General features: G+C 37.5%; 1 pseudogene; it reads right to left on the reverse strand.

Moving 5' to 3' along the window:
• Nucleotides 1–658: 658 nt before the first annotated feature.
• Nucleotides 659–3,635, reverse strand: LOC124864780 (annotated as a pseudogene).
• Between the last annotated feature and the right edge of the window lie 4,238 nt (nucleotides 3,636–7,873).

The following is a 7,873-nucleotide window of genomic DNA, read 5'->3' on the forward strand; positions in this document are numbered from 1 at the left end:
AATGTGGTTCATTACAGTTAATTCATGATTTAAAAAGAGAGACAGTTACTTTTCACTCATCATCAGGTTGGTTTGGATAACTTTATTCTCTTTAATGAGCACAACAAGACATCCTTTAAAAACAGCATCTTATAGGGGTCTCTTTGAAAGATTTGTTCTAAAACACTTTTATTTAGACAAGGGTACACTTCAAATTTTTACAGGGCTAGCTGTATTTCTTTACATAGACCATAGCTCAGTCATTGTATTTTTGCTTCATGCTTAATAATGAGAAAGTTATTTTCATGTGTTAAAAATAGCAAAAGTACATTTTTAAAATTTTTCAACTTCAGCAATCCAATGCAAGAATCAGGACAGAAGCATAGCTATCTCAGAAAAAAATATGGAATGTGAGATAAGATCTCTGTTGAATAAAATTATTGCAAAGGCTGTGGAAAGCTTTTAAACATGATACATAATCTTTATCAAATATTACTCCACAGGCAAGAAACAATAGACCAAAAAAAAAAAAAATGTCGAGTCACCTCTCCTTACAAAACTCACTTCATCAACTTTGTCCCAGGAGCTAAAATTAGAAGAACCAAATTTTATTCTTTTCACTTAGGCCAAAGTCGGCTGATAAAGTAGTAGCTTGTGCGAAGAAGCAACATTTTAGCAATTATTGGTCCTCATCTGCAAAAATGATCTTGCTCATAGCTTTGATGTATTTCACTCCATCTGATTCTGTGACCTTCAGTTTGGTAAGAGGTGGCATGACACTGTTGGTGAAGTATCTGAATGCAGGATTGGCTGAATGGATGGCATCTAGAAATACCTGGCAGAAAAGAAACAAAGACATGAAGAGACAGATGCAGACATACATGACTTATCAAATTGCATTGAATGGGCACACTTGTTAAAGCACTGCAAGTGAAGAGGTTATTGCCGCATCAGTAGGCTTGACTTAAATTTGTACAAGAAAAAAACAATAATAATAACACATTTATTCATTAGTTTTGTCTGAAACTTTATTATAGTGCTGCTCCAAGTTTTGGAGCAAGATATTCTGGCAACTTCACTTCTAGAGAAGGTCAGTTTTACTTCAGCAAGACAATGCCAAACAATTTATTTTATTTTCCTTTAACAAATTTTAACAGCAACAATCTGTTTAAAATAATGCAAGTGTTAAACTAACCTGTAACCAACTAACCCAGGCAAGATTAAATGATAAACATAATCCTTATTTTAATTTGTTTTTGTATTATTTAAGTTCCACTGGATTTGACTAAGTCACTGATTTTATTTTCCCATTTTTAAATTCTTTTAGACAAGATTTTTAACTGTCTTCCAGACTGATTGGAGATCCCAAATAATCAGTCTCATTCCTGTACAGCAGGCAACTACAGCAAATAACCAGCTCTGTTTCAAATGAAGACTTTCAGAGAGTTTCAGCTCCTTCCCTCTGGAAGACGATTCTTATTTCCAAAATGTAGGACCAGGCGTTTTAAAAACAGCTTTGGTCCGACTGATGTTACTGCACTAAACAGGCTGAAATGATACTGCCACTCTGAAGGGATTGTTAGGGACTTAACTAATTTTATTAAGTTTAAATTAATTGTTTTATTTTTTTTAACTAATGGTTTTAGGAAGATTTTATTTCTCATATATTTATCTATTTTTTATGTCTTGCTCTCCTCTTCAGTGTCATTTGATTTGATTTATGGAGCTTGGAGCACTTTCAGCTGTTATATCACTGTTATATTTATTTAGATGGTTCTGGCATGTGTTAAGATGTTTATATGAACATACAAATAAATGTTTTGAAGCACTGCAAAACAAATCTACCAATGGATATCAATAAAGTAACCTTAAACCTTTATTTCTTAAAAGCTTACCTTTTCATCATTGTCATTGGTATATTGATGCATTATAGGTATTTTTCGTTTTTTTATTGGAGCTGGTGTTGTAGTAAGCATGGGGCTGATCTGACTTCTATCTACAATCTAAGGCAGATAAAAACATTTTACATTTTATTCTATGAAAATATAGTTCTAACATTACAGCTGCAAAGTCGGCATGTGAATGACTTAAATTATGTGGTTTCTTTTAACGGAAACATATGCATTAGCTTGTGAACAGTGTAGGATTTTGACATAATGAGGTTCCTCAATTATTAGAGAGGAATTTTTAATGTGTGGACGTGTGACCTAGCTGAGTCAGTAAATCAGCAGAATACATTATAAAGACAAAGCTATCTTCATGAAAGGCGTATACAGAGTAAGATACCAGCAGAGACTCTCAAACTGTTCACAATTCACATAGACATACATAGTTGTTACATAGTTTGAGACTTAACAACTGGACATGTGTTAACGGCATCTTTAGTCCTAGGTGTGTTAATGATGAAGGCGTCATGCTAGAGATGCATTCCACACCTTTACAATATCTTCGGTGTCCTGTGCAGCATTTTGGAAAACCATGCTGCAGTGTTGCAGATATTTTTCATACAGACTGAGCGTTTGGTCATCAACCTGTTGAAGAGATGCATCCCCAAGCTCTGCCTTCTGCAGGTTAATCAGGAAGTCACTGTTGACGGGACCACACTCAATAAGACTGACTCTATAAAATAAAAATATATCACTTAGCCTAATCTGATTTACATTTACAGTACAGAACAATGCGTTTGTATTTACATACACAGTAATTCAGTTAAGAATGCCGCTGTGGCCATCAAAACTCACTAGATGTTAAAGTGCTGCAGGAGGACAGCCAGACTCTCACATGCTCCTTCGATTGCAAACTTACTGGCACAGTACACCTCATTAAAAGGAAGACCTGTGAGGGCAATAGAATGAGTTAATTTGGAAGTGTTAAGTATAAGCAAAAATAAATCTGAGTAGTTATCTCTTTTTCATTTAACTCACCGTGAAGCCCTCCGGTGCTGCAGGTGACCAGAATCCGGCCGTGACCCTGAGCTTTCATTTCTGACAAGAAGACCTGAATGGTCTGTATGGTTCCGAAAAGGTTGACCTCCAGAATATGCCTCATTGAGTCTAAAAACTGAACCTCCAGGGGTCCCATCATACCCACACCGGCGTTACACACTGTAAAAATAGAAAATTTGGCCATTAACGTGAAAATTACAACCAATCCAATCTGAAGGAAATCACACAGCCACCGGAACAAACCCAGAATGTCCACCCGTTTCTCCACAACCTTGTCTCGTGCGTTCAGAATGGATTGCCTATCAGTCACGTCCATTTGAAGTATTTCCAAGGTGTCCCGGTGAAGGCCTTTCACACTTTCTAAAAGACGCTCTTTCTTGGCCAAGTTCCTCATTGTAGCATACACTAAACAAAATGCAACACCCATGTTATTATTTTAGACAAAATAAATGCATATAAAAGTGTGGAAGCTGCAAATAACATGGCTAAAGAAATCTTACAGAGTGACAAGCTTTTTCTTGTTATCCAGTAACACAGTGGATTGGCCCCATTTTGAGCTGTTGTTGAGCAAGAATCCCCCAATATCATGACTGAAATTTTTCAGCAGTGGTTACCTTTGAATGTTTTGCTGGTGTCAGAGGCCAAACAAACAGCCAAGCTGAGCCCAATTCCAGAGGAACAGCCTGTGATCAACACTACCTTCTTTTCCATGGACATGATTGCGTTTCAGAAATGTCCTTGTTGAAAAGACAGTAGCTGCAGAAAACTCCAGACGATCAAACTGAGTCAGACAATGGGATGGAGGCTTTTCTCAGACCATTACAAGGCCACATGCTATCAGCCACCTGGAGATCCCCCATGTTTTCTCATGTCCTTGTTAGATGGGATTGTTTTATTTTTTAGGGGTATGTGTGGGAGAGTGAACCTTGCTTTAGTGTGTCTTGCTAAAATTTCTAGCCACATCACTGATAACATCCAGGTATTGGTGGAGGTTATTAGATAATGAGTGGTCTGAGCCCCGGTTATTTAGAACAGTTTGAATAACGCATCACTGTCACTCTTTCTGTGTTTTCACTGAGCACCAGATGGCAGCACAAGATCATGGTGACACTCTTATCCCTTATAACAAATAAGTTATGCTTTATTGACAACAAGGCAACAATGGAAGCACAAATGCCTGACATGGTGATAGTAAAGTGAAGATCTCTAATTGGCAGATCTGGCATCCTTTTCACAAGCTTTAGGGTTAGCCTGGAATTATTTGAACATTGTTTTTATATCTGATTTATAGTGCACTCTCTAAACAAGGACCTTTAATCTAATATAATTTGCAGATTAAACGTAGGCATTTTTTTGCATTTTAACTGTTACTCACAGTTCAGGATCAGACATATAACGCATTGATTTTAATTAATTTAATCTGAGAAGTGACTGAAAAAAGTTGAATATGCCAAAAAAATACAAACGATTTGTGTACATGGATGGGTTACCACTAGGTTACCACTAGGTGGCCTCACGTACAAACTGTTCACGTGTCTGACTGAAGTATTGTTTCCCTGGGCTTTGTTTTACATGACTGTCTGAGCTAATTAGAACGGTTACAGTCTAATTTGTTAATTCAAAATACAAAACAAAATGTAATAAAAAATAAAGTGTAAAATCAAGAGGTTTTGAAAATCAGCCTCTCTGTGCAGAACATGCTATTCCCTTTGCAAGTTCAGGAATGTTTTTGTTGATACTTTGAACAGTCCCATTTTGGTCACTATTACATGACAATGCTGCAACAACTAATTGTTTTGTTTGTAAGAACAACTTTCACATTTATAAAACTGCTCAGCAGCCAGATTTGAAAAGAATTTCTTTTTCCGATGAAAGCAAACCAAGTAGGAATTTCCTGCCATTTTGTTGTGTTTCTCTCCTTGAGATGGCATCAGTTTGGCTGCTGTCCCAGAGTCTGCAGGACAGATAACAGTGAGCCTTGAGCCTCTTTGAAATTTCTGCAACTCCCGTGCATTGTTTTAAGCTTTTGAACTGACTGACCTTAGTGGGTTTTAACTGTTCTATGTCTTACAATATGGGCGGATATATTTGTTTTTTCCATTTGACCCACAAAGGCCAAATGTTCTGGGATATAAAGTTGTGCCTCTATAATTCATATTACATTTGTACAGGAGAAAATTGCATTGCTGAAAAATTATGAAGATAAGTTGACAGCTGAACAGGGGAACATAACATAATTATTCAGCTTTGTGACTAATATCAACACATCCAACTCTGCACACAATCAAGTCGCACTCAGAAATGCTCATTGTTTGCATCTTGATCCATTCTGGCAGCACGGTGAAAGCATGGGTGTTCTTGGAAGCTTTTTGCCACACATGACTTGCAGTGTCTCTGTGGCTAATTATCAAGAGGTCCACTGGAAGTGCACAGTGACCCAGAAAAGACAAACTAAATTAAACAATTCTAACCAACATCACAAGGGCAAGCAGACTTTTGAAAAGCTTACAGCTGTAAAGAGAGGGAGAGGAATGTTATGCCACATGCATGGCCACTTGCCTTTGTGGCCTTTTTCAGAAAAAAAACATAGGAGTCATTTAAGACTGCTGTGTGGACTCTGCATTGAAAACTACTATGCAAACAGTTTAGCTCTGGAAGCAAGTGTGCTCTCCAGCTAACTGAGGTTTGTGCATTCTAATGCTAATCTGGTGAAAGCCTTGGAGTCCAGAGCAGATACATGAATGCAAGCAGACACAGAAAAAGATATGTACTGTTACAGAGGCAACAGAAGCAGATGTGTTCAGCAGGATGTCCCTGACGTGAGAGTAATGAGAAGTGAAACAACTACAGACGTGCTGCGGTGGATGTGGTGAATTTAAATGTCATGCTATACTTAACAAATGTCCTAGATTGAACTTTTGCTTGTTGTTTTGTTTTTTTCTGTCAAAAGAATGACCTCACAAGAGTTTAGAAATTCAATTCACCCTTTGAACTTGATAAGAACTTCCATTTTATCTTCCTGTCTTTCTTGTGATGATTGCTGTGATCCTGGTTAGCAGAAAGGAGAGACAGCTTCCTCATAACCAGGAGGCTGAAAAGTAGCAGACATGTTATCGTTGATCATACCAACAATGGCATGTGGATGCTGGTATTAAACCTTTGCTTAACAGAATATCATGCTACAAGAGCATGTCATTGATACACAGAATTCATCTCAATTTGCATGATATGTTATTTTACATAAAAATATTCACATGCTTGATGATGATTGATCTGTCCTGGTAAAATCTGAGAAAGCTTAAATGATTGTTAGCATTCACACAGTGCTCTGATAAAAAGAAATTGTCCCCTCACAGATGGCTTATCTTTTCAGCTTTTGTGGCATTTTTTTTATCAGACAAGGATAACCTCAAAATATTTTGGATTATTTTGAATGGAAGAAAAGCCAACCTTGCTCTATGTGAAAAAAGTAATCACCACTTGTTAAATCATAAATTAACTGTGATTAGTCACCTTTTTTTTTTTTTTTTTCAAAAGCTGAGTTCAGTTTCATTGGCTACATCAAGACCTGACAACGTCCTTAGATGCACAGTCAAAAATAATAGTGGAACAAAACCTAAAAAAAAGAAACAAATCATTCCCCGATCTTAAGAAATTCATAAATACATTAGAAACAAAGTCATTTGTATATATCAGTCAGGAAAGAGTTTCAAAGCCATTTCTTAGGATTCTGGATACCAACGAACCGACTTCAGAGCAAATATCCAAACTAAATGGTAAAAACATGGAACAAATCTGAACCTTCCTAGGGTTGGTCCTTTTACCAAAATTATTCCATCATCACACTGACGACTCATCCAAGAGGTCACATAAGATAATAGTGGTGGTAGTGTGATGTCTGAAATTGCTTTGCTGAATCGGAGGCACTTAATGGAACCATGAACTTTGTTCTCCAGCAGAAAATCCTGAAGAAGGGTGTCCTCCCATCACACAGTGTTTATAGAGCAGGATAATGATCCAAAGCACACCAGCTAGTCCACCTCTGACTAGCTGAGGGATTTTGACTGGCCTACTCAAAGTCCGGACTGAAATCAGTTTGAGATGCTGTGGCATGACCTCATGACCCCAGACAGGCTGTTCAGTCTTGGAAAGAATGATTCTTTTTCTGTTGTTAAACTGCAACTGATGATCTGAAACATTTCAGTAGGACTCAAAAGCAAAAATGGAAGAAATCTGAATGGGGTTGAACATACATTCACCACACAGTGAAATAAAGCATAAATAAATCAAAGTTTCAATTAGAAAGCCAGAATAAAAAGCAAATCTTTAAAAATGTAATTGCACTGCAAAATGCTGCCAGTGTACTTCATGCAGGTTCACCAGAAAATAAAACAAATATTTATCACAAAGAACCTGATATTCTTGCTGTGCGACCATGAAGTCTGAGGACACCTTCATTCCACTCCAAAGCCATAGTTTATTCTTGTCCCTTTGTGGTGCTATGTCATATTTTATACTTACTTCTCCAAAGATTTTGATATATGAGATCAATGAAGATTTGTAGCTCTCAAATAAACATAAGCTTTGACGTCAGCTGCAACTCTCAGGGCCACTGGTTGACCTTCTGGTTTGGCAGTCACCCAGATATGTTTGTATATGAAACCACAGGACTCCAGGAAATGGCAGGGACTGTGTCATGGGAAATGTCCCTTGAATCAACTATACGAGACATTCTATCGCCGTTTTACTTGGGACATCCTGATCCTTCACTTTGGGCCTGTAGGCACTCAAATCTGTCTGTTGAGGGCCAGTCTTGACCTGTGTTTCACCAAGAGCTTTGATATCATAATCACAGCTCATCCAGGAGGTTAGAGGACACAATCAGTCCTTATGCATTCCTCTCACAGCTGCATTATATAGAGGGAGGGGGTTGTTTTGACGACAAGCAC

The sequence above is a fragment of the Girardinichthys multiradiatus genome, chromosome Y (genome assembly GCF_021462225.1).
Source record: "Girardinichthys multiradiatus isolate DD_20200921_A chromosome Y, DD_fGirMul_XY1, whole genome shotgun sequence".
In the NCBI taxonomy this organism is placed as follows: domain Eukaryota; kingdom Metazoa; phylum Chordata; class Actinopteri; order Cyprinodontiformes; family Goodeidae; genus Girardinichthys; species Girardinichthys multiradiatus.